Raw genomic sequence first — 19,543 nt, 5'->3', positions numbered from 1 at the left:
TTAATCAAAGATGGTTATGTTTCCTAGCCATAGACATGAGTTGTCATTTGATTAACGAGATCACCTCATTAGGAGAATGACGTGATTGACTTGACCCATTCCGTTAGCTTAGCACCCGATCGTTTAGTATGTTGCTATTGCTTTCTTCATGACTTATACATGTTCCTATGACTATGAGATTATGCAACTCCCGTTTACCGGAGGAACACTTTGTGTGCTACCAAACGTCACAACGTAACTGGGTGATTATAAAGGTGCTCTACAGGTGTCTCCAAAGGTACTTGTTGGGTTGGCATATTTCGAGATTAGGATTTGTCACTCCGATTGTCGGAGAGGTATCTCTAGGCCCACTCGGTAATGCACATCACTATAAGCCTTGCAAGCATTGTGACTAATGAGTTAGTTGCGGGATGATGTATTACGGAACGAGTAAAGAGACTTGCCGGTAACGAGATTGAACTAGGTATCGAGATGCCGATGATCGAATCTCGGGCAAGTAACATACCAATGACAAAGGGAACAACGTATGTTGTTATGCGGTCTGACCGATAAAGATCTTCGTAGAATATGTGGGAGCCAATATGGGCGTCCAGGTCCCGCTATTGGTTATTGACCGGAGACGTGTCTCGGTCATGTCTACATAGTTCTCGAACCCGTAGGGTCCGCACGCTTAAAGTTACGATGACAGTTTTATTATGAGTTTATGTATGTTGATGTACCGAAGGAGTTCGGAGTCCCAGATGAGATCGGGGACATGACGAGGAGTCTCGAAATGGTCGAGACGTAAAGATCGATATATTGGACGACTATATTCGGACTTCGGAAAGGTTCCGAGTGATTCGGGTATTTTTCGGAGTACCGGAGAGTTACGGGAATATGTATTGGGCCTTATTGGGCCATACGGGAAAGAAGAAAAAGGGCCTCAAGGGTGGCCGCACCGCTCCCCTTGGTCTGGTCCGAATTGGACTAGGGAAGGGGGGCGCCCCCTTCCTTCCTTCTCTTTTTCCCTTCCTCTTTTCCTATTCCATATGGGAGGTGGAATCCTACTAGGACTAGGGAGTCCTAGTAGGACTCCACACTTGGTGCGCCCCCTCCTAGGGCCGGCCTCCTCCTTCCTTGCTCCTTTATATACAGGGGCAGGGGGCCACCCCAGAGACACAACAATTGATCCTTGAGATCTCTTAGCCGTGTGCGGTGCCCCCTCCACCATATTACACCTCGATAATACCGTTGCGGAGCTTAGGCGAAGCCCTGCGCCGGTGGAACATCATCATCGTCACCACACCGTCATGCTGACGAAACTCTCCCTCAACACTCGGCTGGATCGGAGTTCGAGGGACGTCATCGAGCTGAACGTGTGTAGAACTCGGAGGTGCCGTGCGTTCGGTACTTGATCGGTCGGATCGTGAAGACGTACGACTACATCAACCGCGTTGTGATAACGCTTCCGCTGTCGGTCTACGAGGGTACGTGGACAACACTCTCCCCTCTCGTTGCTATGCATCACCATGATCTTGCGTGTGCGTAGGAATTTTTTTGAAATTACTACGTTCCCCAACAGTAAATACATGTTGTGATGAATCTAATGATCGTTCCAGATGTAAATGTTTTTCTCCACATATACCTGGTCAAACTTTTCTAAGGTTTGACTTTTCAAAACATCCATATGCTTATGGACGTGAGAGAGTCCCTAACTAGAGAGAGAGAGAGTGAGAGTGTGTGTGTGTGTGTGAAATAGAAAGAGTGAGTGAAAAAAGTGTGTGTGCTTGTGTGAAAGAGACATGGACAACACAGGATAAAAGTAGAGAAAAGGCGTGTGTGCCTTATGCAAACATATCACACATGCATCTTCGACAACGGAAGCAAGGTGAGGAGATAGTGTGTGGTTGTTTGCAACCGAGAGAGAAGACCCCTAGCACGTGGCCAACAGGGGTCTGACAAGCAAGGGAGAGAGGTCGAGAGAGACGTACGGAGAAAATGCAGACATGGGGAGGAGAGAGTGTATGTTTGTGATAGAGAGATCCCCTGGAGATCGTGATGGGATTACATGGGTGGGAGATCGAGTGACAAGGTGTGTGCGCGATAGAAGATACCCCGAGAGATATCGCGATAGACGTATGGATGGAAGGAGACAATACGTGTGTTCCTAATGGCTAGTGAGAGATAATTATACTTAGGGGGGGAGTGTGTACGCCTATGATGGAGTGAGGGATTATGGTACTTAGGGGGGTGCGTGTCACATAGAGAGAGAACAAGGGCGGAGAGTGTTGGATGGGTCTATATGTAGCGCGAGCGAGACATGTGTTTGTGTGAACCAGGGAGATATAAAGTTTGAGAGAGATAGAGGAGCCCCAATAAGGCTGAGTGGTGCATCAGATAGCTGAGAGGGGGAAAGAGATATTCCATCTGCTCGATAATGCAGTGCATGTAAATTTTTTTAGAAGTCGAAATTTGGAAACATTGATCAGGTTTACGCAAATGTTATTTATATCTACAATACCAAAGATACATCATATGAAACTACATCTCATGATGAATCTAATGGTATATGTTTGCCGTTCTAGATGTAAATGTTTTTCTCCACGTACATGGTCAAACTTTGTGATGTTTGACTTTTCAATAAATCTATATGCTATGGACCGAAGAGAGTGCCTAAGTCGAGAGAGATCAAGTGCGTGTGAAGGAGAATGAGTGAGTGTGCAAAAAGAGTATGTGTGTGAAAGATAAAGGGACAACAAACGATAAATTAGAGAGAGAGAGTGTGTTTTTTCGTTTCTTATGCAAACATATCACGCATGCATCTCCGAGATAGAAAAGTGAGGTGAGGAGATACACGAAGATAGCTAGTGTGTGGTTGTTTGCAATGGAGAGAGACACCCCTATAGCACATGTCCAATAGAGGTCTGGCCAACAAGGAACAAAGATCAAGAGGGACACATGGAGAACATGGACGCATGGGGAGGGAGAGAGGGTGTGTTTGTGATAGAGAGATCCCCTCGAGATCGTGAGGGGACTTATATGGGTGGGAGATCGAGGGAGGTGCGTGCGAGATAGAAAGATGCCCCGAGAGAAATCGAGATAGACCATGCACATGTTTGTGATGGACACTAAGATTAGCTAGTCATATACATATGGGGGGGACTGCGTGTGCCTACATTTGAGTGAGAGACCATCATACTTGGCTAGGCATGAGACTGTGTGTGTGCGTGTGAGACGGAGAGAGAACGAGGGAGAGAGATAAAGTTTTAGATGGGTCTATCGAGTGCGAGTGAGATATGCATGTTTATGTGTGACCCAGGTAGATGGAGAGTTTGAGAGAGAGAGAGGGAAGAGCTCCGAGACGACAGAGTGGTGTGTGAGAGAGTTACGGGCAACGAGCCAAGGAATTTGTGTGCGTACAATGAGTGCACCCAAGATATTTAGCTTGGACTAGATAATCATACATAGTGTGCTAGAGAGACCTATGGATGGAGTATATATGCATGCGAACTAGAAAGGCCCCCCACACACACACAAAGAGAGAGAGAGAGAGATAGAGAGAGACCAACAAGGTTTGTGTGTTGGATGCGTGCGACAGAATTGAAGATTATCGGCGAGAGAGAGAGAGATAGAGATAGAGAGAGAGTGAGAGAGAGAGCAGGAGTCCGGGAGAGGGGAGGTCGCGTTTTATGCATCAAAGACTGATATAAACCATGTTTCGATATAAAGTTGCATTCAAATATTTAAATTGGAGAACATGTTGTCTGCAATCCACACATGAACGGAGATATGCGTATATCAAACAAGTTCATTAATTTGACTCTCAACATGTTCATGGAGTACTATAATACTGTACAACATGCTACTCGATTGAGGTGTTTAATTTTGGATTTAGTTCAGTATTCTGACCTGGTGAACGAGCTATTTCATTGAATCGAGATATTTCATTTTGGGTTTGATTCCCGTTTTTGAGTGGGTCAACTATTTGTCATATAGTAAATCGCTTGCAACGAGCATGTAAAAACACATTACTCCCGAGCATCATCTCTCCATCTAAAAAAGAAGTGGCAAGCTAATATTTCAAAATTTGATTCGAATCGACTTGGTAAGGTAGACGTGGATGCTCGTTCTCCCAAAATTTGAACGAACCGTTAAACACCATCTGCTCAGTGGAATTCGCCCGAGCAAATAAATGGGAGACGCGAAATTACCGGCCTATGTGGGACACGCATCAATTGGCCCGTTGTACATCGAGGGTAGGTTCGTAACTTCATCCAAGCACGCCTTCTCCTCGGCCGAAATGACATGTGCCGAATAATTCATAAACCATGGTCGGCAAAACACCCTCTCCTCGCCCGAAATAGCTCGCGCCCATTATTTCAAAACACGCTCTCTCGCCCGAAATCGCTCGCGCCCACTATATTTCAAAACACGCCCTCCTCACCTGAAATCGCTCGCGCCCACTATATTTCAAAACACGCCCTCCTCGCCCAAAATCGCTCACGCCCAGTATATTTCAAAACACGCCCTCCTTGCCCGAAATCGCTCGCGCCCACTATTTGGGAGAAGCAAAGTTACTCTACTATCCCCGACCCACAGTACACAGACCCAAGCCGAGAAGCCTAAAGGCAGGGGTAGAATAGTAACTCCCCCCCACATTTCAGACAAATGCGTCCATAAGACATGTCCCCCCTCCCAATTCCCCATTCATACCTCGTGGGTGCCAAATCACCTTCTCTCGAGCCGCGAAACCTCAGCCCCTCCTCCATGGCGCCCCCACAGCACCAAATTCACAGCCGCCCTCCTCTCTAATCCCAGACGCTGTCCATTTGCCGTCGTGCACTGGGCCGTGTGCCTCTTACTCCGTGCTGCCAGAGCTGCCTCGACGACGGCCGCGTGGACCGTACCAGAGTCGTCTCACCCCTGCCGTTGTTCACAGCGCCGGAGCGGCTCCAACTTTGGACCTGTCCAGAGCCCCGACACTGCTTTCCTATAGCCGCCGACCATCGCGACATCTCTACTTCCCTGCCGCCGGTAGCCACCGCAACCGCGCCGGCCTCACCGACTAGGTAGCTAGAGCTGCCTACTTCACCGGGCCGCCAGATAGGTCGCACCCTCATCTCAAATCACTTTATTTAGGCGCCAGTTGTCTGAATTTTTATTCTGGGCCAATCGATTCCCAATGGGAAGCAGCACCCCTCGAGCCGGCGGAGCTCCTAGGCTGCCGGTTGGCTGGTGTCTAACGTAAGGGTGCGGGGGTGCAAGTTCGCCGTGGAAGCAGCGCTTAGATGGCTATCTTAGAGTTGCATGGGTTGAAGGTACTGCCGCCGCCGGATCTGGATGACGGCGAGTCTTTGTGGATTGGCTCGGGGGCGGCGCAACCACGGCAGTGCGGTGGGGCGGGGAGCGGGGTTTTGGTCGGGGCCACGGACGGCGGAGGCAGGCTGCTCTGCCGGTGGTCGCTGGCTCTTCAGGGAACATTCCGAACAGTGTCAGCCGGGAGGCACAAGACGACCATCAAGCCATACGGCATAGATCGGACAGTACCAAAATAAAATAAAATCGTGTGACCCCAATTTAGTCTTCAGTCAACAGACGTGGGACCACTCTCGTACATTGCTATTGATCTCTTAGGGTATTTCTTCAGATCAGAGAGATGTGTCGTTCTTAACATTATGCGTTTTCTGCATCTTCAGCCACACCGTCTTCCGACTCACCGCAGCTGCTCCAACAAGGGAATCATGCACCAGAAGGGAGCTACAGTCCCTACTCAACAGTTCCCTGCATCGAATGCGCGTGCCCGAGATGGACAACCACAACAGTTGCAGGGCCATCAACAAGTTAGCACATGATGCTCACTCCTATGGATGGCGGCCACATAGGTTGTACCCTCTGTTGGCGTCCTGGGAACGGGGGTCCCCAAACTTGCCTTCCGAGCCCTCACCTCGAGGAGCTTGAAGGCCTCATGGTCCTCAGCCAGGACCTTCGCCTTGGCGTCAAGATCAGCCTTCCCCGCCTCCACCTTCTGCTCCAGCTTCTTCAGCCGGCTGCGTTCCGCAGCCTGCGCTTTCGCCAACTCCTCCAGCTCGGCGTTGGAACCCTTGATGGCGTCCTCCCGGGCCTTCATCTTCTCCTCCTACGCCTTACGGCTGCGGGCTTCTTTCGCATGCTCGGTGCGCAGGGTCTTCAGCTCGGTATCCAGCACCTGGCAGCGATTCTGGGCGGCCTCGACATCCTTCAGCATCGCCTCGCGAGCGGCCACTGCCTGGGCGGTGGCCTGCTTCTCCTTCTCGGAGGTCGTCGCCTCTGGCTCAGCGCCGCCCAAACGGACACATCAGAATGAAGCCAGCCAGAGACCAGCTCCAGGCGCCCAGCTACCAGGTGGGGGTCGGCGCCCTGAAGGTCTTCTCGCAGCCGGGTCATCTCAGAAAGAGCATGCTCCAAGACGTTAGGGGAGGCAGAAGGACCTGGAGCCAGCGGTGCAGCAGGAGGGGGAGGAGGCGGCATCGTTACCATAGCCTGGGAGACTGGGGGCTCCTGAGCTTTGGAGACCTCAGCAGCCGAGCCAGACACCGGTGCCTCCGGAGCCAGCGGGGCTACAGGGGCTGACTCCTCCCGAGGATTCTCCCCCAGGCCTCGCGAGGACGACCGAGCCGGAGAGACATGAGCGCCAACGCTACCCTTCTCCACAGAGGGAGACGCAGCCGCGGCAGGCAGGTTGGTCCTGAGCAACACCACTGCTTCCACCTTCCTCTTCTTCGCCGCAGGCATCGACCTAATCGCACAACGGAGAAGCGTCAAGGTCAAGCAGTAGAAGCAAGAACGGGACAAGGCAAGAGCACTTACAGGTCTATCGCAGCGTAATCCCTCCGCTTCGTGAGCTTGAAGCCGGAGAGCCTCGCAGCCTGAGGCGTAGACGCGCGGGCGCCAAGAGTAGGAGGAGGGGCAGCGGATGGACCAAAAGCATCCCCAGGCGGAGTCAGAGCAGGGGCGTCATCTCGGGAGACCAACGCCGACCTGCCCCTCGTCGGGGTCACGGGCGGCTCCCCCCTCTGGAGGTCATCGATCTCGTCGTTGTCGTCAGGCATGGTGCAGAGGAGGTCAGCCTTGCGCAAGGGGGAGGTGTTGAGGATATGGACCTTAGAGTCACCCGCCAGGAAGGGCCGGGTTACTCGTACGGTTGTTGCCAGAAGCCCGGAGCCAAGTTTCAAGACGATGGGCCAGAGATGGGCTGAGACCCGGATATGGCTTAAGGCCCGTAGTTACAATCATTATTATAGTAGAACTTGTCGTGTAAGGCAAGTATAGTTTAGAGTCCGAGCCGGACACTCTTATGAGCCGGCCGGGACTCTGAGGGCTGCTGGGCGTCAGCCTCCCTATATAAAGGGACGACCCGGCAGCGGTTTAGGGGCGAGAATAATCTCATCGAGAGCCGGACATAGCTGTTTAGCTCCCTGGCAATAGTAACCCTAATCAATAATCACCGCAACTGGACGTAGGCTTTTACCTTCACCGTAAGGGGCCGAACCAGTATAAATCCTCGTGTTCCTTGTCCCGCATAACCCCTTCAAGCTTCCTAGTTGCGATGGCTCCACGACTAAGTCCTAGCTCGAGGACATCTGCCGTGACAACTCCACGACAGTTGGCGCCCACCGTGGGGCCAGCGCACGGTGGATCTGAGTTCTTGAAGGGCAGCTTTGAAGGGCTCAAGGGATACGCTGTGGGCCGGATGACCAAGAGCCGTCGCGGCAAGCTCTACATCGACGATGCGGACTGGGGCCCCGACGCCGGCTCAATTGGGTACGGGTACCGGGTCCCCTTTGGCGGAATTCATGTCTTCATTGGCAAGATTGGTGAGCCGGACCCCGAGCCGGATCTCTGCACCGATCCCATCGAAACGGCTCAGCGTGCATGACCCGCCCAGGCCCGGCCTGCCTTAAGGCATGCTTTTGTGGGGTGTATCCATGGAGGACTCTCCGATCGATCTGGATCCGGTGATGAGACGGCCGCCGGCTCCGACGGTGAGTCGGCCACCGATGAATCAAACTCGTTGTACCAACTTCAAGATGGCAGGCTCATGGGTTGTTTCGACGGCGACAGTATTCCGGACCTCTTTGAGCCGCCAAGTCAGGTTGGAGTTTTTATGGCTGGTGCGCAGCCTGTTCAGAACCCCGCTGCTGGATCGGGAAACCCGGTGCTTTCTCCGGCTCAGGTGCTGATGGATCTCACGGACAAGATGACGGCCCTGTTAACCGCCACGGTTGACTCGGCGAATCAAGCTCAGCATGATGCGGAGGTGGCACCGTTAAAATCGGATTTGATAAAAGCCAAAGAGGATCTTGCAGCGGAAGGGATCAGGCTGACTGCGGAGCGGGCGGCTCTCGACGCCCGAACTCAGCTGATTCAGGCGCAGTCCTTCCAACTCACGATGGATCAGAACGCGGCCAACGAGGTCATGAGAAGGAGGCATCAGAAGGCCCAGTCTCGACTCCCACCGGTTTACGATCCACGCAATCTCTTCAACACGCCGGGTGCAGGGTCTAGTAACCCGCCAGGGGTCATTGCGCCCGGGTCTGGACCCCTTATTCAGCCACGAGTGATGGGGCCTCCCCAGGTGCCCCCTGCCCCGCCTCAGTATGTGCCAATACCCCCGGGTCATTATGATAACCCGCTGGAGAACATGGTGGCTGCGGCAGCGCGACTGGCGGCTCTCCCTGTTGACGGCGACTCTCCGGCGGCCGTCGAAACCCGCCGGGTCAGGGAACTCCTGCAGACGGCACTGGCGCAGCAAGAGGCGTACTCCTACAGCCGCGACAGGATCCACTCGACCCCTCCTCCAGGCCAGAGCCCGAGTTACAGCCGGCACATGGTCTCAGCAACCGGTTCAAGTAATGTCCGACGCCATGACCCGCCCCCTGGCCATGGCCCGGCTCATAATGGAGCCTTCTACGCAATAGACCAAGCGCGGCAAGAGGCCGAGCAGGTGCCTCAATTGACGGCTTATCAGACCCCCCGGCTTATCCGACGACATCCGTTGATGTGGGTATTTCTACCAGGACCGGGGGTGTCCCTTGTTTGGTACCAGCCATCCATAATGAACGTCTACCTAAGGACTTCAAGGGCCCTAGGAAGGTGCCTAACTATACAGCGGACTTACAGCCTGCAGCCTGGATTGAGAGTTATGAGATGGCTATGGAATTGCTGGAGGTCAGTGAGGCGGCCATGGCCAAATATTTCACCATGATGTTAGATGGAACTGCCCGCACGTGGTTAAAAGGGTTACCGCCGAACTCCATTAGGTCTTGGGCTGAGCTGAAAGCCCGGTTCATTCAAAACTTCAAAGATACCTGCAAGCAATCTATGTCAATTGTGGATTTGACTAACTGTAAGCAGCAGGAGGGTGAGTCCACGACCCATTGGGTTCGCCGGGTCAAGGAGATCATACATTCATCAGATAAGATGGATGCCGGCTCTGCAGTCTTAATGTTGGAACAGAACTGTCGCTTTGTGCCCCTTAAGATGAAGCTCGGGCGGCTCAAGCGCGACTGGACCGATATGGGTACCCTAATGGCGGCTCTTGTCAAGTACGCCGATTCCGATGGTACCAAGGATCCCCCTTCAGACGATGAAAGGGCAGGGAAGGGAAATAAGAATGGCAACGGCAAGGGTCCCCAGTTTAACCCGGGGAACCAAGGAGGAGGCAAGCGTAAGGCCGATGGCAGCCTAGAGTTTGTAGCCAACGCCAGCTCCCAAGGTAATAACCAGCGATGCAAGGGGAGGCCCCCTCCCCGAGGCGGCGGGTCAGGTTCAACGCTGGAGCAGCTGGTAAATGAACCTTGTCTAAGGCATGGCTCTAGAGAGAAGCCAGCGACTCATCTGTGGAAGGATTGCGCGATCATGAAGGCCTTTAAGAGTTACAATGGCCCGGGCGGCGGCTCAGGCGCCGGCGGCTTTCATGGCCCGGGCGGCGGCTCAAATTCCGGTCCTCAGAACGGTCAAGGGGGCTTTAATCAACAGTCTGGTCAGGGTCATCAACAGCAGCAGGGGGGTTATCAGACCAACCCAAAGTAGCTTAGCGGTGGACAGTATCATGTGTTCACCACTAGTTTGTGCAAACGAGATCAGAAGCTTCACAAGAGGGCTGTTAATGCTGTTGAGCCGGCGGTTCCACGCTACTTGTGGTGGTCTGAGCAGCCTATAGTGTGGAGTAGGGAGGATCACCCTCCCCGGGTGGATAACCCGGGCCACTTGGCCTTAGTGGTAGCTCCTCAGGTGGGAGGTTATAAGTTCACAAAGGTACTCATGGATGGAGGTAGCAGCATCAACATCCTCTATTATGAGACTTTTCGCCGTATGGGGCTGGTTGATAAGAACCTCAGCCAGTCAAACACTATCTTCCATGGTGTGGTACCTGGTAAGTCGGCTTATCCAGTCGGCAAGATCGAATTAGAAGTGGCTTTTGGTGATGAGAACAACTACAGGGTGGAGAAATTGACCTTTGAGGTGGTCAAGATAAGAAGTTCATACCATGCTATATTTGGACGGCCGACTTATGCCAAGTTCATGGCACGGCCGTGTTACGTGTACTTACAGCTCAAGATGCCAGGTCACAATGGGACCATCACGGTTCACGGCAGCCGGAAAGTGGCCCTCGAGTGTGAGGAAGGTGATGCAGCTTATGCAGAGTCTGTTTGTGCAACAGAGGAGTTGAAGTTTTACAAAGACAATGTTGACCCAACAGACATGACTTCTTTAAAGAAGCCGACTACGGAGGCTGAGCCGGCGATGAAATTTAAGTCGGCTGATGAAACTAAGCTTGTTGATTTTGTTCCAGGGGATTCATCTCAGCAGTTTAGCATCAGTGCCAATCTGGATCCAAAATAGGAAAGCGCGCTCATCGAGTTCATCCGTGAGAATAGGGACATCTTTGCGTGGAAGCCTTCTGACATGCCAGGTGTACCTAGAGAACTCGCTGAGCTTACTCTCAATATTGATCCGAAGTTTAAGCCAGTTAGACAGTTCCTCCGACGGTTTAATGAGGAGAGGCGGAAAGCCATTGGTGAGGAAGTGGCCCGGCTCTTGGCGGCCGGGTTTATTGTTGAAGTTTTTCACCCAGAATGGTTGGCTAACCCGGTGCTTGTGCTCAAGAAGAACGGCACCTGGCGGATGTGTGTGGACTACACAGATTTGAACAAGGCGTGTCCGGCTGATCCTTTTGCTCTCCCCCGTATTGATCAAATCATTGATGCTACGGCAGGTTGTGCACGCTTAAGTTTCTTGGATGCTTATTCCGGGTATCATCAGATTAAGATGGCAGTTAAAAACCAGGAGAAGACGGCATTCATCACTCCCTTTGGAGCCTTCTGCTATGTTTCTATACCCTTTGGACTCAAGTGTGCACAGGCGACTTACCAGCGTTGTGTACAGAATTGTCTTCATAAGCAGATCGGGCGCAATGTTCACGCTTACGTAGACGATATTGTGGTTAAATCCATCAAGGAGGAAACCCTGATAGATGACTTGAGGGAAACCTTCGATAATCTCCGGGTCTACAAGATGATGCTTAACCCGGCCAAGTGTGTTTTTGGTGTTCCTGCAGGCAAACTATTGGGCTTCTTGGTTTCTGACAGAGGCATTGAGGCTAACCCGGAGAAGATCAAGGCCATCACCTCCCTAGCTAAGCCGGCATGTATAAATGACGTTCAGCGTTTGGCGGGTCGCATCGCTGCTTTAAGCCGGTTTATAAGCCGTTTGGGTGAGAAGGCTATGCCCTTATATCAGTTGATGAAGAAAACTGATAACTTTGTCTGGAACGATGCAGCTAATACCGCTTTTGAGGATTTGAAAAAGCAACTGGCAGAGCCCCCCGTCCTTGCTGCTCCGGTTGATAAGGAGCCCTTGCTACTATATGTGGCGGCAAACGCACGAGCCGTCAGCGTGGCTATTGTGGTGGAGCGTAAGGAGGCGGGTAAGGAGCATCCGGTTCAGCGGCCGGTTTATTATGTCAGCGAGGTGCTCATTGAGTCCAAGCAGTGGTACCCGCATTGGCAGAAGCTCGTATATGGTGTGTTCATGGCGAGCCGGAAGCTCAAGCATTATTTTCAGGGTCATCCCATCACTGTGGTCAGTTCTGCTCCTCTTGGTGATATTGTCCAAAACAGAGAGGCTACAGGGAGAATTGCTAAGTGGGCTATAGAACTTGGACCTCATGGCCTCAAATATGTGCCACGCACTGCTGTTAAATCTCAGGCTTTGGTGGATTTCATCAATGATTGGACGGAGTATCAAGTGCCTGAGCAAAAGCCGGATAACACTTATTGGACTATCCACTTCGATGGGTCCAGATAGTTGGAGGGCTCGGGGGCTGGTGTTGTATTGGCTTCCCCTAAAGGTGACAAGTTCCATTATGTGCTACGGTTGATGTTTCCTTGCACTAACAATGCGGCTGAATACGAGGCTTTGATCCACGGTCTTCGGGTGGCTAAGGAGATGAGCTTAAGCCGGGTAAGGTGCTTTGGTGACTCAGACTTGGTGGCTCAACAAGTATCAGGCACCTGGGGTTCTAAGGATCCTGTCATGGCGGCTTATCGCCGCGAGGTTGATGCCATTGCTGGGCATTTCCAGGGATACCAAGTGGAGCACATTGATCGCAGGAAGAACGAGGCGGCTGATGCTTTAAGCCGGCTAGGCTCTCAGCGAAAGCCGGTGCCACCTAACACTTTCCTGGATGTCCTGTATAACCCCTCGGTTAAGTTGCCTACAGAAGAGGACTTGGCTATCCCTGACCTGGAGGCACGACTGGTGGCGGCTCTTCATGTCACACCAGACTGGACAATGCCATATCTGGCTTATATAACCCCGGGAGAGTTGCCTGAGGATGAAACTTTGGCCAGGCAAATCACCCGGCGGGCTAAGTCAATGATCGTGATCGATGGCGAGTTACATCATCGCAGTGTTTCGGGGGCATTTCAACATTGTATCTCCCCTGAGGAAGGCCAAGAGATCTTGCGGGAGATCCATGAAGGGGATTGTGGTCATCATGCCGGCTCAAAATCTCTTGTAGCCAAGGCTTTCCGTCATGGTTTTTATTGGCTGACGGCTCACGCTGATGCAGAGGACTTGGTCAGTAAATGTGATGGTTGCCAAAGGTTCTCACGACGGGCTCATGTGCCGGCTCAGTAGTTGAGGATGATCCCAATCACTTGGCCCTTTGCGGTCTGGGGGCTTGATATGGTTGGGCCTTTTAAACGGTCCAAGGATAAGAAGACCCACCTCTTGGTGGCAGTTGATAAATTCACAAAGTGGGTGGAAGCTGAGCCAGTTAGCAAGTGCGATGCAGCCACGGCGGTTCAATTTATGAAAAAGGTGATTTTCCGCTTTGGTTTTCCGCACAGCATTATAACTGACAATGGCACCAATCTCTCCAAAGGCGCCATGGAAGAATTTTGTCAACGAGAGCGTATCCGACTTGATGTTTCTTCAGTGGCTCATCCTCAATCCAATGGTCAGGCTGAAAGAGCTAACCAGGAAATTCTGAAGGGTATCAAGCCCCGGCTTTTGGTCCCTTTACAACGGACGCCGGGTTGTTGGGTGGAGGAGTTGCCTTCCGTCTTATGGAGCATCAACACTACTCCTAACAGGTCTACAGGCTTCACGCCTTTCTTCATGGTTTATGGAGCAGAAGCAGTCCTCCCCAGTGACATCCGTCATGATTCACCTCGCGTGGCGGCTTATGTTGAGACGGATAATGAACAGGCGCGTCAAGATGCTCTGGATTTGTTGGATGAACAGCGTGATGTGGCAGCAGCCCGTTCAGCGATTTACCAACAAGACCTGCGCCGTTATCATAGCCGCCGGGTCAAATCCCGGGTCTTCCAGGAAGGCGACCTTGTGCTCCGGCTCATCCAGGATCAAACAGATGCACACAAGTTATCCCCACCTTGGGAAGGGCCCTTTGTGGTCAGCAAGAACTTGCACAACGGGTCATATTACCTCATTGATATTCGGGAGCATAAAGATTCGCGTAAATCTGAGGAGGAGACCCGTCGGCCGTGGAATATAGCTCAGCTTCGGCCTTACTACACTTGAGCTACCGGCTCTCGTGGTGTACATATTTATCTCAGACATGTATATATTATGATAAGCAATAAAGCAGGACGTCTGCCCTTTTTTCTCCTCCAAATATGCGTGTGTTGATTTTTTTACATGCTGACTTAAAGGAGGATCCGGCTTATGATCGTATTCGAATCTAGCCGTAAGCAGTAAGGTCACTTGGGGGCTTCCTGTTCAAACATGGGTCGTATTCGAACCAAAGAGAACATAGCTGTCGATACCCACTTGATTGGCAAAGTGCTGAGCTCATTGGGAGGTTACCTTTGGTCATATTTGAATCATAGTTTAACCCCTCTGAGAACGGACGTGGATCGTATTCGAATTAGCGTCGTTAAACGATTTTAAGAATCACTTGGGGGCTTCCTGTTCAAACATGGGTCGTATTCGAACCAAAGAGAACATAGCTGTCGGTACCCTTTTGATTGGCATCGCCACACCCACTGGGGGCTATACGATCGTATCCGAATCTTAGCTTAACCCCTTGGGGCCGGGTCTTTGGTCGTATTCGAACCGGAAGCCCCTAAGTTCTTCTGTTTTTTCACAAGTTTATTCTGAGGTATGCATGGCTGGGTCTCACTTGCCGGCTTAACTTTGGTTTACAGTGTTAATTGCACGTCATGGGTGTCATTAAAGCAAGTAAATCAGAGTTAAGGTGTCAACCTTACTGCCCGGGTTATTTAAACCGAAAGATGCATACAGGCTGTTCAGTGTGTTATTTTGGCTATGTTCAGAGTATAATTAAGGACCAGTCTTTTTTGATTCATTTTCCGGGTTATTTATCTCAAACACCTGATTCTCAGGGCGGTAAGCCTCCTCGAGACTTGTGATTTGCCTTTTCTATGCAGATACTTCAAGGCACCTTTTGAGGTTGAGAAGAACAAAGGGATGATTATGACCCGGAAAAACATCAAAGAGATAAATTCAAAGGACTTTTGCATTTAAAAAACGTGCACGATGGCACGGCAGAGATAAACTGTTGCACCTACTCTATTACAATAATTCTTCAAGTCTAAAAGATGGAACAATGTTTGATAAGCCGCCCGCTAACTTATGACGCCTGCTGAGCCGAAGTCCCCGGCTCATTCCTGTCTTCTCCTCCGGCTGATCCTAAGACCTCGAAGGTTGATGATTTCCAGTTGATGCCGCTGAGAGCTTCGAACTGGGCTTCTTCGTCAATTAACCCGGCCGGGTCAATCTCCAGGGCGAAGGTGTGCTGACGAGCCGGAGGAATCAGATTGAGGGCTTCATAGCGAGGGGTTGGAATCCTCTGATTCTCCGCATCATAACCCGGCTGGTACTTGGTTAAGTCGGTGTCGTTCCCGATGAGGGTGGCCACCGGGCGTACAGCCTTCACACATGCCGCGAAGTCCTTCTGGTCGAAGGCTGAGCCGTCTTCCTTCAGGCTTGGGTAACCCAGGGCGATGTCTGCCGGGTCTAGCTCCGGCAGGAATGCTTTGGCCCGGCTCAGCGCGGCAATTGCTCCGGCTCTTGCGGAGGCCCGGCGTAGCTCCTGGATCCGCTGCGGCAGAGCAGCGAGCCGGCGCAGGACTTCGGCCAGATGGGTTGGCACCTCGTTGGATAGGGCCACCACAGCTAAGGCGCGCTGTGACCCGGTGTAGAGTTGTTCCACCAGGGTGTACACGGCCTTTAACTTGGTGACCACGCTCTGGTTGAGGTTGGCACTCCTGGGACCTGTTTAACAAGATCAGATAAGCCGGTGACAAGGATGAATCATGACATATACAGACTTGATGATAGCCGGTGAGGCGACTTACCGAAGATAGCAGCCACCATTTGGGAAACCTGGCGCTTTAGGCCGGAGAGCTCAGCGGTCTTCTCAGTGAGGGCCTTCTCCGCCTGTTCTGCCCGGGTTACCAGTGCGGCCTTCTCTTCGACCCAGGCTTTCCTCTCAGCATCAAACTCGGTCTTCAACTTTTCTTGAGTGGCGATGCTGGATACAAACTTGGCGTTTGCCTTCCGGGTCTCCATCTCCTGCATCCTTAGCCGGCTCTTGAGATCCGCAAGGTCCACCTCTAGTTTCTTGCCAACAACCTGCATGTATTTCCGGGTTAAGTAACAGTTGTTATATAAGTCCCAAGCGCTTTCCAAGCAAAGGCACTTGGCACTTGGGGGCTAATGCATATTGAACGTATCTATCTACGTACTACCGGCTCAGTTGCGTAAGCCAGAACTTAAGTCTACAACATATTCAAGTATAAGTTATCGACTTGGGGGCTAGCATGGCAAAGGTAACTATGCAGTAAAGTAAGAAGACAGCAGAAGGGTACCTCGGATTTTTGTTGGATCTGGTTGACCATGGCAACCTCGGCGTCCCGGCTCTTGTGGACTTGGTTGATGTAGCCAGAGACGAGCTCTCCAATGCTCAAGTCGGTGTAGCCGGAGAGGTCCAGGTTCGCCCGGTGGGGCTGCAGTAACTCCCCCTTCGCGGAACATTTGGCCAACGCGGTCGGTCTCCCCGGCTCAACGAATTCCGTCCGGGTGATTACCACGTCCGGGTCGTCTGCTGGAGGAGCTGAGCCGGAGGCCTCCGGGTTAGCCAAAGCTTCGGTCGTTGTCTTGGTAGTCGGGGCAGGGGCCTCAGGCGCCGTGTCCATTGGAGTGGTGGCTTCGGGGCCGGAGGCAGCTGGCGGCTCTTGAGCCGTCGCCTCCGGCTCAGGCAAGTCTGGCACTCCGGCTGACCTGGTCTTCTTTGCTCTTTTGGTGAGCTTTGCCTGGGCACTGAAAAGGCAGAAGTGTTAGGCATACAAAGAGTAAGTACAGACAGATAATGTAAGGAGATTGTTGTTACCCGGGTGCAGTCTTGAAGGCCGGCAGACTTGACTGCATGGAGTCACCCGAAGAGGGGGAGGTCTCCTGATAATTGGAGTCAGAAGAGTCGAGTGGCTGACGGATGACACCCGCCAACGGATGAAAAGGGTACAGGTGAGAAAAAAACCTCAGTGCGACGCTTCCTTGTTGCGTCGGGTAACCCGGCGGAGAGGTCGGTGTCCTTGCGGGCCCGGGTGTGACGCCGACTTTCGTGAACCTGCTGCTTCAAAAGAAATTGAGGGTCTTGATGAGCTAATGGATGTGAAAAGCTTACTTTCCGGGTTACTCTTCGGACTTTCAGCTGTGGCAAAGGCTCCGAGTCGGAGGAAAGTGACATTACCTCTTCAACCACCGGGTTACTGGCGCCGGTGTCATCTTGTCAATAAGCAAAGTGTTGATAAGGCGGACAGCAACAAACAACAAATATAGCAAGACATTAAAGGTTTAAGGATTACCCCTGACTCGGAGCTGTCGCTTAATTGCAGTAGCTCCGAAGCAGTGGGTCTGCTTCCCTTTTTGCGAGGGCTGGCTTTCTTGGCGGCTTTCTTTGCTTTCCGGGCCTTCTTGGCCGCCTCATGGTCATATTTGACCCGCCAGAATTTATCATCAGCCTGAGAGATACAATGATTGATTCTTAAAACGGCTCAGTTGAAGGTTATATGCAGACGAAGATAAAAGTTAAAGTCAGCGGCTTACTGCTGGGGTTGGATTGGTCTTGCAGAAGGGGGCTAGCCCGGTTCTTCCGCAGTCTGCCAAGCTCTTGTTTAGAAGAGCCTTGGTCTCTTCCTCTGCAACGTCTTCTGGAAGATCATTGCGACTGTGCCTCTGCGGGTCATCCTTTCGCCCGGTGTACTCACACATTAAGCCGGGGCGGCGGCTCAATGGGATCACCCGCCATGAGATCCAGACCCGGACCAGATCAATTCCGTTCAGACCGTTGCCTAGCAGGGCCTTGATCTTATTGATCGTTGGAAGCAGAGGCTTTCGTTCTACGGCAGTCAGTTTGTCGGATAGCGGATGAGTCGGTTCTAGGCGCGTTGGGCGAAAGCCGGGCAGCGGGTTCTCGTCAGCCGGGGACGTGTCTTGGCAGTAGAACCAAGTCATATTCCAGTCCTTAGGGTGGCTCGGCGGCTCTGCGTAAGGGAACATACAGTCCCTACGCCGCTGGATGGAGATGCCGCCTAACTCTAGACTTGGCCCGTTGGCACACTCATTTTGGCGGTTTAAGTAGAACAGTTCTCTGAAAAGCAGCAAACTGGGCTCTTCTCCAAGGTACACTTCGCAAAAAACTTGGAAGTTGCAGATGTTGGATACGGAGTTGGGTCCTATATCCTGAGGCCGAAGGTCAAAGAAGTTGAGCACGTCCCTGAAGAACTTTGAGCCGGGCGGTGCGAAGCCCCGGCTCATATGGTCTGCGAAGATCACTACCTCCCCATCCCTTGGCTGTGGTCTCTCTTCCGACGGGTCAGGGGCACGGTAGGACATGATTTCCTTTTTAGGTAAATATCCGGACTTAACGAAGTTGGCCAGGGTCTCGTCAGTGACGTTGGATCTCATCCAGTTGCAAGTGATGGGAACCTTGGGAGGCATGGTGATGGTTGGTGGTCTATGATAAGGAGAAAGGTGTCCGGGTTAATTATAAGCCGGAGATTATCATTCAAGCTAAAATGGCGGCTTATGAAGGGGACTAATGATATATATTCAGATACGGTGGGTTATTTAAGCCGCAGGGGGATTCAGAGTAAATTGGTTATTTTACGGCTTTACTACAGTTAAGTCGGAGGATTCTACAGAGCATAGTTCTCTTTAAACCGGAAATGGCGCATGTTTTCTTTAAACCGGAGATGTAAGCCGCCAAGATTCAATGGTTGCAGTTTTTACTAAGTGTGGTAAAACAGGTTTCACATATGGCAGTAATTTTGTTGGATCAAAATGGTCAGGTGAAATGAAAACTTTCTAGACCTAGAAACAGACGAGCGGGTATTTTAGAGCTCGAACGAAGCATATATACAGTAGAAGGAGATCTACTGGTACTTGAAATGAGGCCTAAACAACTACTGTGCTAGTTCTATGCAAGGCTAAAGATCAACCAAGTACGGTGACTACGAGAGCTACTGAGGTTTGCGGCAATGGTGATGAACGCGAAGAACACAAGACGAACCCTACAGCAGATCTATCTAACAGGGCAAGGGAGACTCACCGGAGTTGGAAAAGAGCGGAGGTCGCTGCCGTGAATCTGGTCCGAATCAGGGTGATGCAGCGGCCGGGTTGATGAAGTCCAGGGGCGCGACGGCGGTGGCAGTGGTAGAGCTTGGGCAGAGGAGCAACGGCGCAAGGAGGAAGAAGAGGGCGGCGTGAGAAGGACCCGTTGGGCCGGCCTATTTATAAGGCGAAGTCATAAGTGGGCGCGAGATTCAAGGAGACCGAGGCGTGATTATCTCCCCCCCACGACGCCTCAATTCTCGGAATGACAGTAAAGCAAAGATCCGTTGCGGATCTGGCGGAGTAAAAAACGGACTTAATGGAGGATGACGTCATGGCGGATTATCCGGAGTCCCGAGGATGACGTCACTCCGGGTTATGGCCTTCACATGAATGGTAAGCCGAAGACTTTTCTGTCAGA

This window comes from Triticum aestivum, chromosome 5D, assembly GCF_018294505.1.
Source record: "Triticum aestivum cultivar Chinese Spring chromosome 5D, IWGSC CS RefSeq v2.1, whole genome shotgun sequence".
Classification (NCBI taxonomy): Eukaryota; Viridiplantae; Streptophyta; class Magnoliopsida; order Poales; family Poaceae; genus Triticum; species Triticum aestivum.
Note: the sequence above shows the minus strand (reverse complement) of the source record.